This window comes from Phocoena sinus, chromosome 4, assembly GCF_008692025.1.
Source record: "Phocoena sinus isolate mPhoSin1 chromosome 4, mPhoSin1.pri, whole genome shotgun sequence".
In the NCBI taxonomy this organism is placed as follows: Eukaryota; Metazoa; Chordata; class Mammalia; order Artiodactyla; family Phocoenidae; genus Phocoena; species Phocoena sinus.
The window spans coordinates 124998539-125016255 of record NC_045766.1 but is presented as its reverse complement, the minus strand read 5'-3'; the positions used below and the strand labels follow the sequence as shown (position 1 = coordinate 125016255).

Here is a 17717-nt window from a genome sequence, read left to right as displayed (position 1 = left end):
TGATGTAAGTGTTATCCCACTCACTTTTTGGAAAAGAAAATCTGAGATTTATGAAGTATAAATAACTTACCATGAGCCATATGGACATATCTAACTCTAGAGCTCATGTTTTGAAATGCTATGTTTTAAGGCCAAATTGTAGTAGTCGTTGTGTGTTATATATACTCCTTTGTCTCCGCACTTTGTTAGTTTCTCTGTGGTTTGTCATCTTAGCATCTTTACAGGACCAAGCTGGTGTCTTAATTCAATTTGCAACAGCTAGAAATCCCTAAACTGTACTTGGAAAAGACTGAGGGTTTGTATTGTAGTTATTGATTTCTCAAAATGAAAGATTTCTCAAAGCAGCTATTTTCAAAGACTATGCACTAATGCCTTTCTTTAGAGTACTAAGCTCTCATCCCTCCCTCAACTTTAACATCTGGTAGAGGAAAGACTTAGGAGAATGGAGAAACAGTAACTTGTGTCTATTACATTTTATGTAAAACTGTAAGTAAGCCTTTTGCAAACATAACACAATTCTTTGATCAATTTTGGGCAGAATACATCAAACTTGCTAAATTTGACTACTGCTAATTTGGTTTGGATATTCATTTTCCTTCCCTTTTTTGTGTGTGCCCTGAAAGCAACCCATCATGACAGCTATAACTGGATAAAAAAATCAACTTATACAACTGAATAATCACAAGTGTAGATATATCATGTACAGTTTCAAAGAAGTTTCTAACTTCTTCCGTTTGATATGAACAGTTACATATTTTGTCAGTTTTTAAGATTTATCTCGAGGAAATGCCAGTCAGCTCTATCTTATATTCTTCATTACCCACACCCATTCCTATAGAACTATATAATCTTTTTCACAAAGTTCTCAAGAGAGAAACTCTTATGCAGTGCTTCCTTTAGAAACATATGTTTTCAGTACACTTATTTTTATCATTTAAGAGGCAGAAAAATCTTACAATAAAATTCTAAATATATTCACTGCATATTTTAGATAATCCTCCACCTCACCCTTTTTAGAATGTATTTTTCTAATTGGCTTTCTCTCCCAGTCTCCACAGAGCTATTTCCAACTTCCTGAATTCTCCTTGAATTTCAAATCCATTTTTTCTCCCACCTTAATCCTATCAGATGAGTTCATCTACCTCTTACAAAAAAAAGTAAAAATAAAATAGAAATTATTAGAAGACAACTCCCTCAACCACCTATTCCCAAAGTTACAAATTTATATGAAACCTCACTTGCTCTTTCTTTCTTATTTCTTATTAGAAAGAATCATTTTCCCCTTGAGCTGCAGAAAGTTCATTTTTCTGTCCATGCTCTTCATTCCTTGCTTCCCATATTTTCAGGGGAAAATCAATTATTTCCTTTATGTGTATTTAACCTCTCAGTCTCCACATGTACCTTCCTTCCCTTAAGCTTTTATATATGGTTACATCTTTGTCTTCTAAAAATTAAATTTAAAATGTAATGAACAAATTTAAAAAAATGCTTTCCTGTACATGGCCGGTTTTTCTGGCTAAAAATCTCTGCCTTTGCTCACATAGCTAGAATTCCAAAGTTGATAGAGCCCATGCTCACTCTTCCTCCTTTTTCATTTCCCAGGCCTCAGAAATCAGAATTACTTTCTAAGATTCTAAATAGTGATCTCATCAGGTCAAAATCACTCGCCTGTTGCTGAAGTTAATACAACTGTACTGGTCCTTATCATTTCTGACCCTAAGCAACATCTACCAGTGTTGATCTCTCACTCTTGAAAAAAATCTCCTCTTTGGCTTCCAGGAGACCAGATCCTCCTGGATTTTCTCCCATGTTTGCTGTCTCTTTGTATTAAGCATGACTTTTTATTCTGATATTTTCATATCTGGGGACTTACTGATCCTGGGGAGCCGACCCCTTTCTGGGCTAGCCAATTCTTTGAGATATCACCAGGAAGCATGAGTTTCATGTCAAACAACCAATTCAGAGCCACATCTTTACCCTCACCTCCTTCCTCAGAGTCCTACACTCCTGGTCAATATTCCTCTACCCCAACCACCCCAGGACCAGCTACCAGACAACTGAGGACAACCCTCATACCCCAGAGCCCACTGAAATGATTCAAACTAGCCAATCCAAAACCTGCTTACCCTCCTTCACCCATTCCTTCCCATGAAAACCACAATAAAAGCTCTTGCCTACATTTCCCTGCCATTCCTTCTGCCTCCTCATTGACCCTGGTACTTCACTGTGAGAACCTCTAGGGTGTGGAGTGCCCCCTCCCTTTAGAAACTGTAGGTAACATACTACCTTTTCAATGGTAATCATTTCCTGATCTGTTGCCCTCACCATATCAGAATAATAATAAAACCTACATTTTAAAACACTTATTGGAAGAACTATTCCACTATTCATCCTCTATTCATCCCCAATTAGCGGTTGAACACCTCTCTACAGAGCCTTTGGAAATTGTTGGTAATATATTTATTTATCATAATGATTGTGGCTTTGAACTACCAGAATTGAAAGCAGTGAGTCAGGGGTACTAGACATCCTGAAAAACAAGAATAGTGCTACTAAGAGTGAAGAATTTTCCTCAGTTATACCTAATTTTCAAATGTTTTGCCTGGTATACATGTAGATATTAAAACTTTAAAAAACCTGATCACAGAAACCTACTGTTTACATGTACATGTACAGTATGTTGTTTTCATAGTTTTAATATAAGTAGAAATTTCCAGCAATAAAACTATGTCTTAATCTGAGGGAAATTATTTAATTAAGAATTTTACAAAAAGTTTTTCTACCGTTTTGAAAAATCATGTTACCAATGGCAACATAATCTGTGGCATTTGAATCACTAATGGTATACAACTCTATCAGTCTGTGTTTATGGTTGCAGTATTCACAGTGATTCTACACAGAGGGGTAAAATATGGACTCTACGGTCTTCCTGTGTGTCGAATTATTCCAGCATTTACTTATTGAAAGACATATTTCATTATAAATTGCTTGCTTGTTTTCAAACTGGCCCTCTACACAGAAGGCAAGGGCAGATGAAAAAAGAGGCAGACCGCTCCAGATTGCAGGAGGCAGGTTTAATAAGTAAGGGAGCTTAAATATAGGCTCGTCTTGGGTGGCTGCAACACAAATAAATTTCGGTACACACCCACCAAATCTTAAAATTTTGTATAGAAGCTTTAACTGGGTTCAGTCACAGACACAGTCCAGATAGTCTCATCACACATTACTATCTCAAGGCTATATCCTTGCGGCAGCTTCTGGGACCTAAGAAGGCAAATGGAATGCACATCCAAGGGCAGGGGTGGGTGTGAGGAGACTCCAGTTGCCTGAGTCCAGCTTGAGGGTCAAACAAGTGGTTGTATCTTCTTGTTAACCTCCTCCAACATTGCTTGCTATTCATTTCTATCTAATATTATACCCAAGGCATTCTATTATATTTGCTCTACGTTATTCAAGTTTGTAGGTTTTATTAGTTCATTGTTTTATTTTTAGATATGAAAGGGGACATCACAATACATTTGATAAAAAAGTAGGCATTGGGTCTGACAGCATCAAGAAACAATGCCTAAAATTTTGATTATCCTTGGGATTTGGGTTAGGGCTTATTCTCTTTCCTTTAAACCAACATTCCTCAGACAATTATAGTCATACTTATTCAAACAATGACTGTTTTCTAGAGTACATAGTCATTGAAGACCCACGCATATCTTTATCCTCTGTAGATACCTCTCTATAGAGCTCCAGATGCTTTATACATCTGCCTTCCTAGCATTATCTATCCCAAGTCTATGGCCCTCCAAAGCCAGGTCATTATTGCCTGGATGAACAGATCATTATTGCCACAGATGTCAACCTCTTGCAGTGTTCCCAAACTCCACAGGCAAGGGTCAGGGACATATGTATGTATCCAAGTATGTATCCAAGTGTATCCAAGGTCAGTATGTATGCAAGTGCCAAACTTGGGCGTGATCTTAAGCCCTGTCTCTCCTTACCATCCACATCCAAGCAATAACCAAGGTAAGTGGCAATTCTTTTCATCCTCATGACCAGCACCTTTGAACAGATCAATCTTGTTTTCCTCCAACCCATTGTTTATTTTGCTGCCATAATGATCCTCCTAAGAAAAAACTGATTATATCCCTAATTTACCTAGATTCCTCCACTGGTTGCCTGTTGACCTTATTATAAAAGATAGCTCCTTCACAGGGCTTCTAAAATCACTGATGTCCTAGCCTTACTTACCTTTCCTGCCTCACTGGTCAATACTACTCTCATATATTATTTTCTGCACTTGCTACACTCTCTTTAGTCTTTCAAGTGTGGATTATTTTATCTCTTGCTTCTCATTTTTCACTTTCTGACTATATGCTCTCACAGCTTTTTTCCTAGTTCACTCTCATTCGTTATTCAAGTATATATTTAAACATCTCTACTTGTGAGAAGCTTTTAATTTAGATGAATTTTTCTCCCATGTTCTCTGATTGGCATATTATATTTCCCTTCTATAGCACTTAAGATACTTCATTACAATAGTCTGGTTAATTTTCAGTCTTCATTCTGAGACTCAAGACAGTACTTTCCAATGGAAACATAACTTAAGCCACACATATGTTCCACATAATTAATCTAAAATATTCTAGTGGAAACATTAAAAAAATCAACACCTGAAATTAATTTAATATGGGTTATTTAACTCAATATAGTGAAAATATTATTTCAACACAATCAATATGAAATTGATAATTAAATAGTTTATGGTTTTTTTCATACTAAGTCTTAGAAAACTGTTGTGTATTTTACACTTTCAGTACATCTAACCATATTTCAAGTTCTATTTAATAGTCACATGTGGCTAGTGGCTACCATACTGAGCAGAGTCCAGTTCTATAAAGTAATGAACTTTGCTTATCAACTTGAGTATTTTACTTCCAAATTCCAACACAACACTTGGCATTTAGAGTAGACACTCTATAAATGTTGGTTGATAAGTAAATGAATGGGTAAATGTTAAAATTTAAAGATGATTTTTAACTCTTTTAATCAATTGTTATATATACATTAAGAAAATCAAATCATTATCCATAAACTTGATTTTATGCCTAACTATTGCATTATAATTTGCATTTTGAAAAACAGTGTTATAACTATTCTGTTATTGAGACTATAGGCCAAATTTAATGACTTTTCTAATTATTTCAATAATTATGTGGTTTCATAGTTTTCCTAATTTAAAAATAAACTCAAATGTGAAAATCCTAGAGTAGCTCTATATTATTCCATAACATAAAGATAATAATAATAATTATTATTAACCATAAAGACAATAACAAAAATGCTGCTGTAGTGATACTTTACCAGCTACAGAAAAGATATGTCTCATTGGACTTTCTCACATCTGTTTACATGCAGATGTGAGAAATATACATTAACTAAATTGTCATGATGGACTCTCAACTTTGGGTGAGAACTAAAAAGACACCTAAGTCTCTCTGTCAAATGCTCTATTACTCTGCATGTACTTATGAGGGAAGTCGTTTTCTAGGGCCTGCTATAACTGGAGAACCCATGATTTTTAAGGCTGCTGTGCTCACCCTTGTAAAGATATGGCAGATAGGAAGTGTGTCCTATGTCAAATTGATTCATGAATTGAGCAAATTTTTGCTAGGTTTATACTTTGTGCTTGGCACTGGTGTTGGAATGGTGAGTAAAGTAGTTATGGCTTTTACCACAGAGGGTTAGCAAATTACTGTTCTCCTGTTACTTCATCCCCTTTGTTTTTAGCTTTTTCCCCAACTGAAACCCACCTCTTCTCCCTGGCATAAGGGATGCTTATTTTCTGACATTCTGCTTATGACAGGACTTGAAAGTGGTATCAGCTTTTCTTTCATGGCTTCTGGCAAAGAGTCCATGTCCATATTTACCCAAATTTTTTCTTCATTGAAGTCTCTGCCATTTGGCTGTTTCTGCTCTTCCTGATCATCACCGCCCTCTACTGAAACTCTGTTTCTCCTCAGAAAGTTTTTGGCTCCCACCTCACCAGTCTCCTCTGCATTCTGATTCTTGTTCTCACCTTGAGGAATTGAATGTCTGAGTTGATTTGTCTGAGACCTAACCTCACACAAGTCATTGACTCTCTCAACTTGACTTATTATTTTTATTTTTTCACTTCAGTGATTCAGTTCCTTGAACACACATTCCTTAGGCCTCTTTCAGTGACCATAAATATTTCATGCAATTTTAACTCTAGTATTCCACTCTGGAGTCACTAATAACCTTAATTCTAATCCTACCAGCATCACCCCTTGGATCAGGAAAGAGGGTATCCTTGGTAGTGCCCTGCTCTCTTCTCTGGCTACATCCCTGCTGATGGAGTAAGAAGTCGTGGGACCAAATATAAGTACCCACCTGGAGCCCATGTACCCCTTCCCTAGATTATGTTCTGAGCTACAGGATGCTAGAATTTCCAGGCTAGATGGCCCAATTCCTGTTTCTAAGACTTACACAGACTTTTCTACAGCTCTGTCCTCCTCAGGGGACCCTCATAGGGAAATCTTTAGGAACAAGATGTTTGTGAAGGATGTAAATGTATCTTGAATGTAAGGACTTGAGCGTCCACACTTGTGTGTTTCAAGTTTCTCAGTGTTGGGTAGGGCTATGGTTGGGAAGAGAAGAATGGAAAGATTGGCCTGGGGAGTCCCTCTTCCTGAATCCTCACATTCTGATATTAAATCCAATCCCTTAGGTTTTTATACAGATGTATTTGTCAAGGTAACTTCAATCACATTACATTTAACAATTTGTTATATTTTTATTTATTATTTTAAAATACTTAGGTAAATGTTATAAAGGTCTTCAATAGTTTTCTTGCCTTGGGTCCCCTTAAATATTAAAAGCAAGCCTGCTCACCTCACATATTTTATCCCCATTCTGATCACTAATCCCTTGGCTCCTTTCTTTTTAAATGTGTATTAGCCTTTTTTTTTTTTTTTTTAAGTCTACCTACTTATTTATTTTCTGAACCACCTTGATTTTCTGGTGTAGTCCCACAATCACCATTTGTGTGTACCTCACTTCCTAAGCCCCTCATTTTTTCTGATTTCCTTGTTATACAAAACACAGCCATGGATTACTCTTACAAACTGCATTGTTATTCCTGAGCCCAATTTCTGAAGGCTGCTTGAGAAAATTGTATAATTTTGTGGATTTCTACCACTTTGAATTTATGATATTCAAGTTTAGTCTTGCTCTAAAAGTCTTATTATAACATCCTTGTAAAATGCATTTCCCATTTATCTGGCTATTTCAAAAATTTACCCTTCTTAAAAAAAAAAAAAAAAATTACCCTTCTTCTGAAATGAATAATTCTTGGCCTCCTCATCTTTAAGAGATTGCTTTTATCCTTATTTCCCAGGAAAAATCAAGACTTGAATGTGAAAATGCCCTAAACTCACAGACATTTAATTATATGTGTGTGTGTGTGTGTGTGTGTGTATACACACACACACACACACACATATCCCTCTTAACACTTAAGGCAGATCCACCTTGATCCTTATCACCACCCATATAATGGCCACATCTACTTCTATTCTCTTTAACACCACACTCAACTGGGTACCTCCTGTCTTCCCTATACCTTCAACTTCTCTTTCCTCCTCTCCCCTCCCCTCCCCTCCCCTCCCCCTCCTTCCCCTTCCTTCCCCTCCTCTCTTCTTCTTTCCTCTTCTCTTCACTTTCCCTCTACCTCTCTGTCTGTGCCTCTCCCAATCCACACACTGACTTCAAATTGCTCTCAGCTTGCAACAACATGAAAAAAATCGCAAATCTTTCTTCAATTACCATGTTGCTCTTTAAGGTAAAAAAAATCTCTCGGACTGACAGACAAGCTCCTTAGGAAATAGACTAGTCACTCTCCTTCCTGTCACAACATGCACTGGTGCCTCAACACACTGTAACATAGAACCAGCCCTCACTGTTCCAAGAAAGCTGTTTTAGATAAACTTACCAGTATCTCCCTATGTGCTAAATATAGGCCTTTCTTCCCTGACTTCTCTGCAATTTCTGATACCATCAATCACGTTTTTGCTTCTTGATGCTCTTCTTCATTTTCATTTTCCTGCCTCATCCTTTATTTCTGGGACCCTCCTAAATCCCCAGCCTAGATGACTCTTCCTATGACCATCCTCTAAATGTATTTGGTATAGAGCATGGCTTGATCTTCTTCCCTCTGTCCTTTTAACTTTACAGATATATTTGAATAATCTCATTCATACTTGTGGCTTCAACTTCCGCATGACAAATGATCACTTATCTTTCCCTCTAACAGGTCTTTCTTTCCAGTTCTTAATCACTTGCTTATTGAACATTTATATAAAAGTCATCAACATCTACAAGTTGTCTCTTAGACTCTCTGTGGTCAGTCTGATTCTATTCTAATTGTTTCTACTCTAAAAATATTAGCATATCTCTCAAGTCCTGTTTATTTCTATTACTAGAACCCTATTCTCTTTTGTTTTAGATACCTACCATCAGTCAAAGGGAAGTTTTGGCCTAGTCTACTTTTATTTTTCTGTGGTATTTCTTCTACCCAGCTGTACTCTGTACATGCATAAGAATTATTTTTCCAACTGTCAATATCACTTGACTCTTTAGTTATAGAACAAGAAGCCATGAGTATAGAGTCTGTAAAATATATTGAAATACAGACAGCTAGACTACTCTGCACATTATATCACTTCCCTCTTTAAAACTGTTCTGGCCTACAAAATAAGGTTTTATTTGTGCCATGCATAGCATGGCATTCAAAGCCTTTCCTTGATCAGCTCTTGTTTATATCCTGACCTCCAACGTTACACTCTTTTCCATCCACTTCTTATACTCTAGCCATGCCAAAATTTGTTCTTTTCATATACCTCTTCCTTCTGTGCCTCTAAGCTTTTGTCATATTATTCCCTGTTTTAGAAATTTTTTCTTCCCTTGTTCATCTAACAGTCATCCCATTTTTCAAATTCAGCTGGAGCATTACCTCTGAATACTTCCTTGACTTTTGGTTTTTCCAAGCAGACTTGAGGACATTTATTATGGTCCAATAACCTTGGTCCTCATTCCATTTTAGTAGGTATTGACATGTCATGCAGAGCAATTTGTACATTTAGTGTCAACTGCAATTGGCACAAACTCCCAAATGATGTATAGAAAAAGACTCTATATTTTTCATTCTAACAAGGAATTCTTTGAAAAAGTGGGAGGTGGTGTTTACTCTTCTTTTAGTTGGATAAGACTGCTTGTTTCCAAATATTTTTTTTAATGGGCCATCTCAGTGTTCCATATATAGTGTCTGTATGTTATCACCACATGCTAGACACTATGTTAATTATATCACTTTTCCCCAAAAGATGTGTAAGTAAACTTTCATTGATGAACTAGCACAAAATAACAGATGTATATTACATCACCATTGACAACTTAAAGATTCAGAGTTCTTAAAAATCCTTTGCCTCCTGTTATCAGAAATATCTTACTGGCTACCTTCTCCATAAACTCTAACTTCCTGCTCTGTCCCATGGGATTTATTCTTTTTCCTCTCCTGATGCCTCTTTCACAACTGTTCTTACCCTCAAGTGTGTGCTAGTATCCTATGCAGAGTAGTTTCGTTGTATGTATTTCAATGTCTTTTCCATACCCTATATTAAAGGCTTCTTGTTCTATATGAAAAAGTTTCAAGGTACTTTCTTGAACAAAATTATTATTTTTCTAATATTGGCTCTTGAGGCATTTTTAACCTACTTTACATTGACTATGATTTTCTTGACATCTCAGAAACTTCTCAATTTTTAACTCATATAAATGTGCACTGTTTCCAATAAAGATTTCTTCAATGAAAATGTATATAAGTACAACACACTTCAACTCAAGTTTTGAACAACAGTTTTTGTTTATAATTCAACTTTATTACTTAGGTAAAGCAGATTAATAGTGTGATATTGATTTTTCTTAAACATTTTTTGAGAACAAGTTTCTTCTAAGTTGTCAAAAATCTTTAAATATTTTAGAAACTTCAAACATTTTAACTTCAAGCAACAGAGCTTCAATACAAACCCCAAGACTGACAGCACTGAAAAGAGTTATAGGAAAATCCAAAATTATAGTTGAGGTGTTCAGCTTCCTTTTTTAAGTAACTGATAGGATTATTAAATGGAAAATCAGTGAGAATATAGAAAAACGAACAGCATCATCAACCAATAGGATCTAATTGGCATATATAGAAAACCTCAACCAATAGCAGCTCATAGATGAGGACAGTTTGTTTGTTTTTTAATGAGCCTATGAACATTTACCAAGATAGACCATATCCTTAAAACAAAACTTAAAATACTTAACAATTGAAATTGTACAGATTATGTTCTCTGAGCCACAATGGAATTAAACTATGAGTCAATGACAGAAATACAAGAAAATCATCTCCAAACACTTGAAATTTAAACACACTTCTGAAAATATCCAACAAAGAGGAAGTCTCAAAAGAAATTAAAACAAACACATAGAACTGAATGAAAATACAAGATATCAAAATTTCTAAAATGTAAATAAAACTCCTGAGAAGGAAATATTTAGTGCTGACAACTTATAGTAGAAAAGAGAAAAGGTCTCAAATCAATAATTTAAATTCTTACCTCAAGAAATTAGAAAAAAAATGAGAGTGAAATAAACCTAAAGAAACAAGAAACCAGAAACAAAGAAATTAAAAAAAAAACATAAACAAATACAATGAAAATGAAAATATAAAAAATGGAAAATCAGTGAATAAAAGCTGGTTCTTAAAAAAAAAAAAACTAATAAAATTGATATATCTCTGTCTTAGTCCATTCTGGCTGCTATAACACAATAACACAGAGCAGGTGGCTTATAAACAACAAAAATTTATTTCTCACAGTCCTGGAGTCTGGAAGGCTGACATCAGAGTGATAGCATGGGCTGGCTAGAGCCCTCTTCCAGATCACAGACTTTTCATTGTCGCACTATATGGTCAAAGGCAGTAAGAAACTCTGTTGGGTCTCTTTTATAAGGACACTAATCTCATTCATGGGGCCTCTGCCCTCATATCTTAATCAGCTACCCAAAGCACTACTGCCTAATACCATCACCTTGGGGATTAGGTTTCAATATATGAATCTTTTTTTTGTGGGATGGAGGGGAAGGGATTGGGGTGGTAACAAGCATCAGACCATAACAACCTCTAAAACTGAAAAAAAATAAAATAAATACAAGTCACTAATATTCAGATGAAAAGATGAAACTCACAAGCAATCCTGAAACCATTAAAAATATAGTGACAGAACACTACACACACCTTTATGCTCGTAAATTCAAAAATTTTGAATAAATGGATCAATTCCTTGAGAGATTACCACAATTCAACCAAAATAAAATTGTTAACTTGAATAGTCTATAATCATAACAGAAATTTACTTTCTATTTAAAAATATTCCTAAAAAGTATCTTCAGGCTCAGATGGTTTCACTGGTGAATTCTACAAAGTAGTTACACAAAATAAATGATAAAGGAACACTTTCACCACTTGTTATGTGGCCAGTTTTATTCTGATAAAAAAACAGACAAAGGTAGTACAGAAAAGAAAACTACAGACCATTATCTCTCATGAGTTTAGATGTGAAAATCCTCAATATGGTATTAGATATTAGCAAATAATAAGATTATATGCCAAGACCAGTGGAACTTATTCCAGATATGCAAGACTGGTTGAACATTGGGTAATAAATGACTATAATACAACTTATCAATAGGCTAAAAAAGAAAAACCCCAATGATGTATAATTGTTTCAAAGAAAATGATATAATTTTATATAAATATAATAAGACATATACAGGAAATGCGTCCTGAAATGTACAAAACTCTGATGAAAGAAATCAAAGTGGCCCTAAATAAATGGAAAAACAAACTGCATTCATGTTTTGGAAGACTCAGCGTGGTAAATATATCAATTCTCAACAAATTGATCAGTAGGTTTAATAAAATTTCTATCAAAATCCCAAGCTATTTTTGTGATATAGACAATCTTGTTCTAAATTCTATATGGAAAGGCAAAATCTCTAGAAAACCTAAAACAATTTCGAAAAAAAAGGGTAAAGTGAAATAACTCCACTTGATATTAAGTCTTCCTATATAGCTACAGAAATCTAGATAGTGTTTCAGATGGAGGAATAGATATATAGATGCAGAGATTAATAGAACAGAATAGAGAACCCACAGACGGATTCACACAAATGTGCTCAAATTAATTTTTATAAGGGTGCAAAAGTCATTCAATGGAGGAGACCAGTCTCCTCAACAAATAGTACTGAAGCAACTGGACATTCATGGACAAACAAAAAAACAAACAAAAAACCTCTCAACTTTAACCTCACCTCAAAAAAAAAGGACTAAAATTGCCTCACATATTTGAGCAAAAACTAACAATTTAGGGGGATAATATAGAAGAAACATTCACAATCTAGTGCCACACAGGAAGTTTTTAGTACTGACACCCAAAACATACTTGTAAAAGGAAAACTAATTAACTGGACTTTATAAAAATTAAAAAAAAATCAATTATCTGTGAATGATCCTTAAGAAAACAAGGACCTACACCTTAACTTAGATAATAAATGTGTCCATCACATTTGAAAGTTTCCTGTGTCTCTTTTGTCTTTTTTTTTTTTTTTTTTTTTGGTGGTAAAAATAATTAACGTGAGATCTACTCTCAACAAATTTGTAAGTGTACAACAACAACAACATATTGTTAGCTAGAGGCACTATGTTGTACAACAGATCTCTAGAACTTATTCATCTTCTATAACTGTAACTTTATACCCATGGAACAACAATTATCCATTTTCCCCTCCTCCCATCCCCTAGCATCTACTATTCTTTGTTCTGCTTCTATGAATTTGAATATTTTGCATGCCTCATATAAACGGAATAATGCAGTATTTTTCCTTTGTGACTTGTTTGATTTAGTGTAATGTCTTCCATGTCTATCCATGTGGTCACAAATGGTAGAATTTCCTTCTTTTTATGAGGCTGAATAATATTTCATTGTGTGTATATACTACATTTTCTTTATCCATTCTTTGTTAATGAACATGTGAGGTATTTTCAAATTTTGGCTTATGATTAACATTATAATAAACATGGAAATACAGATATCACTTTGAGATCCTAATTTCAATTAATTTGGATATGTATCCAGAAGCAACATTGTTGGATTATATTTTAATTCAATTTTTAACTTTTTGAGGAATCTCCATACTTTTTTTCATAGTAATCACAACATTTATATTCCTACCAGCATTGTACAAGGGTTCCAATTTTTCCACATCTTCTCCAACACTTGTTATTATTATTATTATTATTATTATTATTATTTTGATGGTAGCTATTTTAACAGGTGTGAGGTGATAGTTTATTGTGGTTTTGATTTGCATTTCCCTGTGAGTAGTAATTTTGAACATATTTTCATATGCATACTGGCAGTTTATAGGTCTTGCTTGAAATAATATTTATTCAAGTCCTTTGCCCATTTTGTAATTGGTTTATCTTTTATTTTGATATTGAGTTGTAGTTGTTTCTTATATATTTGGATATTTACCCCTTATCAGATATGTGATTTGTAAATAATTTCTCCATTCTGTGGACTGTCTTTTCACCTTGTTGATCTTTTTTTTTTTTTCCTTTTCTACTGTGCAGAAATTTTTAGATTGACATAGTCCACTCTCACTTGTCTATTTCTATTTTTGCTTTTGTTAGCTGTACTTTTGGTGTCATGTCTATAAAATCATTGTCAAAGCCAATGTTATGGAGCTTTTCCTTTATGTTTTCTTTTAGGAGTTCCACAGTTTCAAGTCTTAATTAAGGCTTTAATCCATTTTGAGTTGATTTTTCAGTATGGTATAAAATAGGAGTCTAATTTTATGCTTTTGCAAATGTATATCCTGTTTTCCCAAAATCATTTATTAAAGAAACTATCCATTCTCCATTGTGTATTCATGGCATCCTTGTTAAAGATCAGTTGGCTGTAGATGTGTAGATTTATTTCTAGGCTCTCTATTTAGTTCCATTGGTCTATGTGTCTGTCTTTATGCCAGCACCGTACTGTTTTACTTATTGTAGCTTTGTAACAGATATTAAAACCAGGAAGTGTGATGCTTCCAACTTAATTCTTTATCAAGATTGCTTGGTTATGCTGGGTCTTTTCTTTTTTAATATATAATTTTAGGATTAAAAAAAATATTTCTGTAAGAAATGCCATTGAGATTTTGATGGGAATAGCACTGAATCTGCAAGTTGCATTGTGTGATGTGGATGTTTTACAATATTAAATCTTCCAATCTTTGAACATGAGATGTCTTTCCACTTATTTATGTCTTCCTTAATTTCTTTCATCATTGTTATATAATTTTCAGTGCATGACTCACTCTCTTGGTTAAGTTTATTTCTAAGTATTTTATTCTTTTGATGCTATTACAATGGTGTCATTTCATCTTTTGATATTCCATGAGAATACATTTAAACACCTTCATGACTAATATAAACAGAAATCTCAAATTTCATACATTTATATAAAATGTGGTGGGAAATTATAATTTTTTTAAAAAACTTTTTTTTTCCACAGGTAACCTTGTTTATAGGCAGGGGTGACTACACCTTACTAAAGAACACAAGGACACAGATTTTCATTTAAGAGTTTCATTTCAGTTTGCTGGGGTAGAAAGTAACAAAGAAAACACATTTTTTTTTTAGATAGTTGGAATTCAAATCCATATTTCCTTGATCACATGCAAAGCCTAATGAAATGGCCTGAGTTTTTAGTCTTTACTTTAGTAATATTTAAGAAAAGTACACCTCAATCATTAATACACATCTGCCTCATTCCAAACCCTCTGATTTCAACCACTGCACAATAGAGCTCCTGTAATAATTCACAGATGCTTACATATGTTGGATGTAATTTATATGAAAGCATAGACATTAATTATTAATTCCATTTGTCTAATAGTTGCTTGTTTAGACTTACTTCTAGTCCTTTTCATGTGTCAACTTGTAGTTGACTAGCAGCTCTAATAACTACTCAAGATGCATACAGATTACATTTTTAAAAATCAGGATTACAATTTGTAGAAACCATGTATTTTAAAGTATAGAGTGTCAAGTAAGATTTTTTTTTATTATGGGGCATAAATTATAATTTTAAAACACTATCACAGAAGTTTTAAATTGATAGAAGGAAGGATAGAGTAGAATAACATTATGGAGTATTTGAGAGGTTAAATATGATCATTATTGTAATTCTGATAAAGAAAATTAGTAGGTTTGTTCATTAATATGAAATGATATAAATAAAAGATAAATAGAACCATAATCTACCTTGACTTCAGGAAAAGAAAAAATGAGAATTTGTTAGCTAAATTAGTTAAAAGAACAGCACTGTTCACTATAGACATGAAAGAAGAAAATATGTAAGTTGAATCACAAAATTTAAAAGCTTTGGAAATCCATCAGTATAAAAGTGCTGACCACAAAATCAGTAACCATTAAATGCATGTATCTTAAAAACTTGTAAAATAGCTGAGAAGAGAAAGACCTTATGAAATTTTTATAAATAAATCTCAGGAGAGTATACTTGGTAAACAAACTAGAAATTGTATGACAGCATGGAATAAAAGAGAGCCCATACTATGGTGAGAGAAATGAAAATAAGGACAAACCAGGAAAGGAAACAAAAAGTACGTCACTGATGGGTTTACAAAAATCAGAAACAGATTATGTGATTATTCATTATCCTTTTGCTAATCAAAGTTTTAAAAATCATTAAATGTGCTTGCAGGCTTAAGTGTGTTTTGGAATACTGACGAGTTTGCACGCCATTTCAGTAGTTGGCAGTAGGATGGGGGAAAAGCACAGATGACGTGTAAATGAAGAAATATTAGATTAGGAGAGATTTTAGAACCCAGAGATGATGTGAAAGTTACAACAACAACAGGTCATAGAAGCATAATGCTGCCTTATTGGTCACTTTGTGGGTACAATTTTATTTTTAATTACCTTAAAGCATATTTGTCTTTATTCTTGAATTCTTAATCTTTAAACTTTGAGCAATTTTCCAACAGGTGCCCAGAAATCGCACTGTGCCCCTAAAGTTCTTCTAAATTTTGATATTCAGCTTAAGCCACATTGAAGGGGTTGATTCATTCTTCCAATAATATTGGGTGGGCCAAAATGTTCGTTCGGTGTTTTCCATAAGATGGCTCTAGTAGCACTTAGTTGTCTTTAACGTCATTCAAAACAATTTTGTTAGGTTGTATGTGACAGCTGCCATATCAGCATGCATTTAAAAAAAGACTTACCAAATCGGTGAATTTTTGTGTAGTCATTTTAATATTGAAGATGGAAGAAAAAAAGCATTTTCTTTATATTATGCTTTATTATTTCAAGAAAGGTAAAAATGCAACTGAAACACAAAAAAAGATTTGTGCAGTATATGGAGAAGGTGCTGTGACTGATCGAATATGTCAAAAGTGGTCTGCGACGTTTCGTGCTGGAGATTTCTCGCTGGACGATGCTCCAAGGTCAGATAGACCAGTTGAAGTTGATAACGATCGAACTGAAACAATAATTGAGAAAATCAACGTTATACCACGCAGGAGATCACCTACATACTCAAAATAGCCAAATCAAGCATTGAAAATCATTTGCACCAGGTTGGTTATGTGAATCGCTTTGATGTTTGGGTTCCACATAAGTTAAGCAAAAAAAAAAAAACATTTTTGACCATATTTCCACGTACGGCTCTCTACTGAAACATAATGCAAATGTTCCATTTTTAAAACAAATTATCATGGGTCATGAAAAGTGTATACTGTACAACAATGTGGAATGGAAGAGATCATGGGTCAAGTGAAATGAACCACCACCAACCACACCAAAGGCCAGCCTTCATCCAAAGAAGGTGATGTTGAGTATATGGTGGGATTTGAAGTGAGTCCTCTATTATGAGGTTCTTCCACAAAACCAAACAATTAGTTCCTACAAGTACTGCTCCCAATTAGACCAACTGAAAATGGCACTCGAAGTAAAGTGCCCAGAATTAGTCAACAGAACACACATAATCTTTGATCAGAATAATGCAAGGCTGCGTGTTTATTTGATGACCAGGCAAAATCTGTTACAACTTGGCTGGGAAGCTCTGATTCATCTGCCGTATTCATCAGACTTTGCACCTTCAGATTTCCATTTATTTCAGTCTTTCCAAAATTCTCTGAATGGAAAAATGTCCATTCCCTGGAAGACTGTAAAATGCACCTGGAACAGTTCTTTGCTCAAAAAGATTAAAAAGTTTTTGGAAAATGGAATTATGAAGTTGCCTGAAAAATGGCAGAAGGTAGTGGAACAAAAGGGTGAATACACTGTTCAATAAAGTTCTTGGTGAAAGTGAAAAATGTGTCTTTCATTTTTACTTAAAAAATGAAGGCACTTTTTGGCCCACCCAATATTTACAGAATGCCCCTGTGTGCCAGAGCTGGTGTTGGATCTAGGGATATATTGGTGCAAAGATACAGATACTGCTCCTCTTTCATGGAACTTTGAGACTAGTATCAGAACCATATATTACTCAAAGAATTATAGAAAACTAAAATTATAGCTGTGATTAAGCTTTACC

At 34.3% G+C, this 17717-nt stretch overlaps 1 pseudogene; it reads left to right on the top strand.

The window, feature by feature from the left end:
- LOC116752702 overlaps positions 1 to 16235 on the top strand; it is a 134331-nt pseudogene extending 118096 nt beyond the window's left edge.
- Positions 16236 to 17717: the final 1482 nt, after the last annotated feature.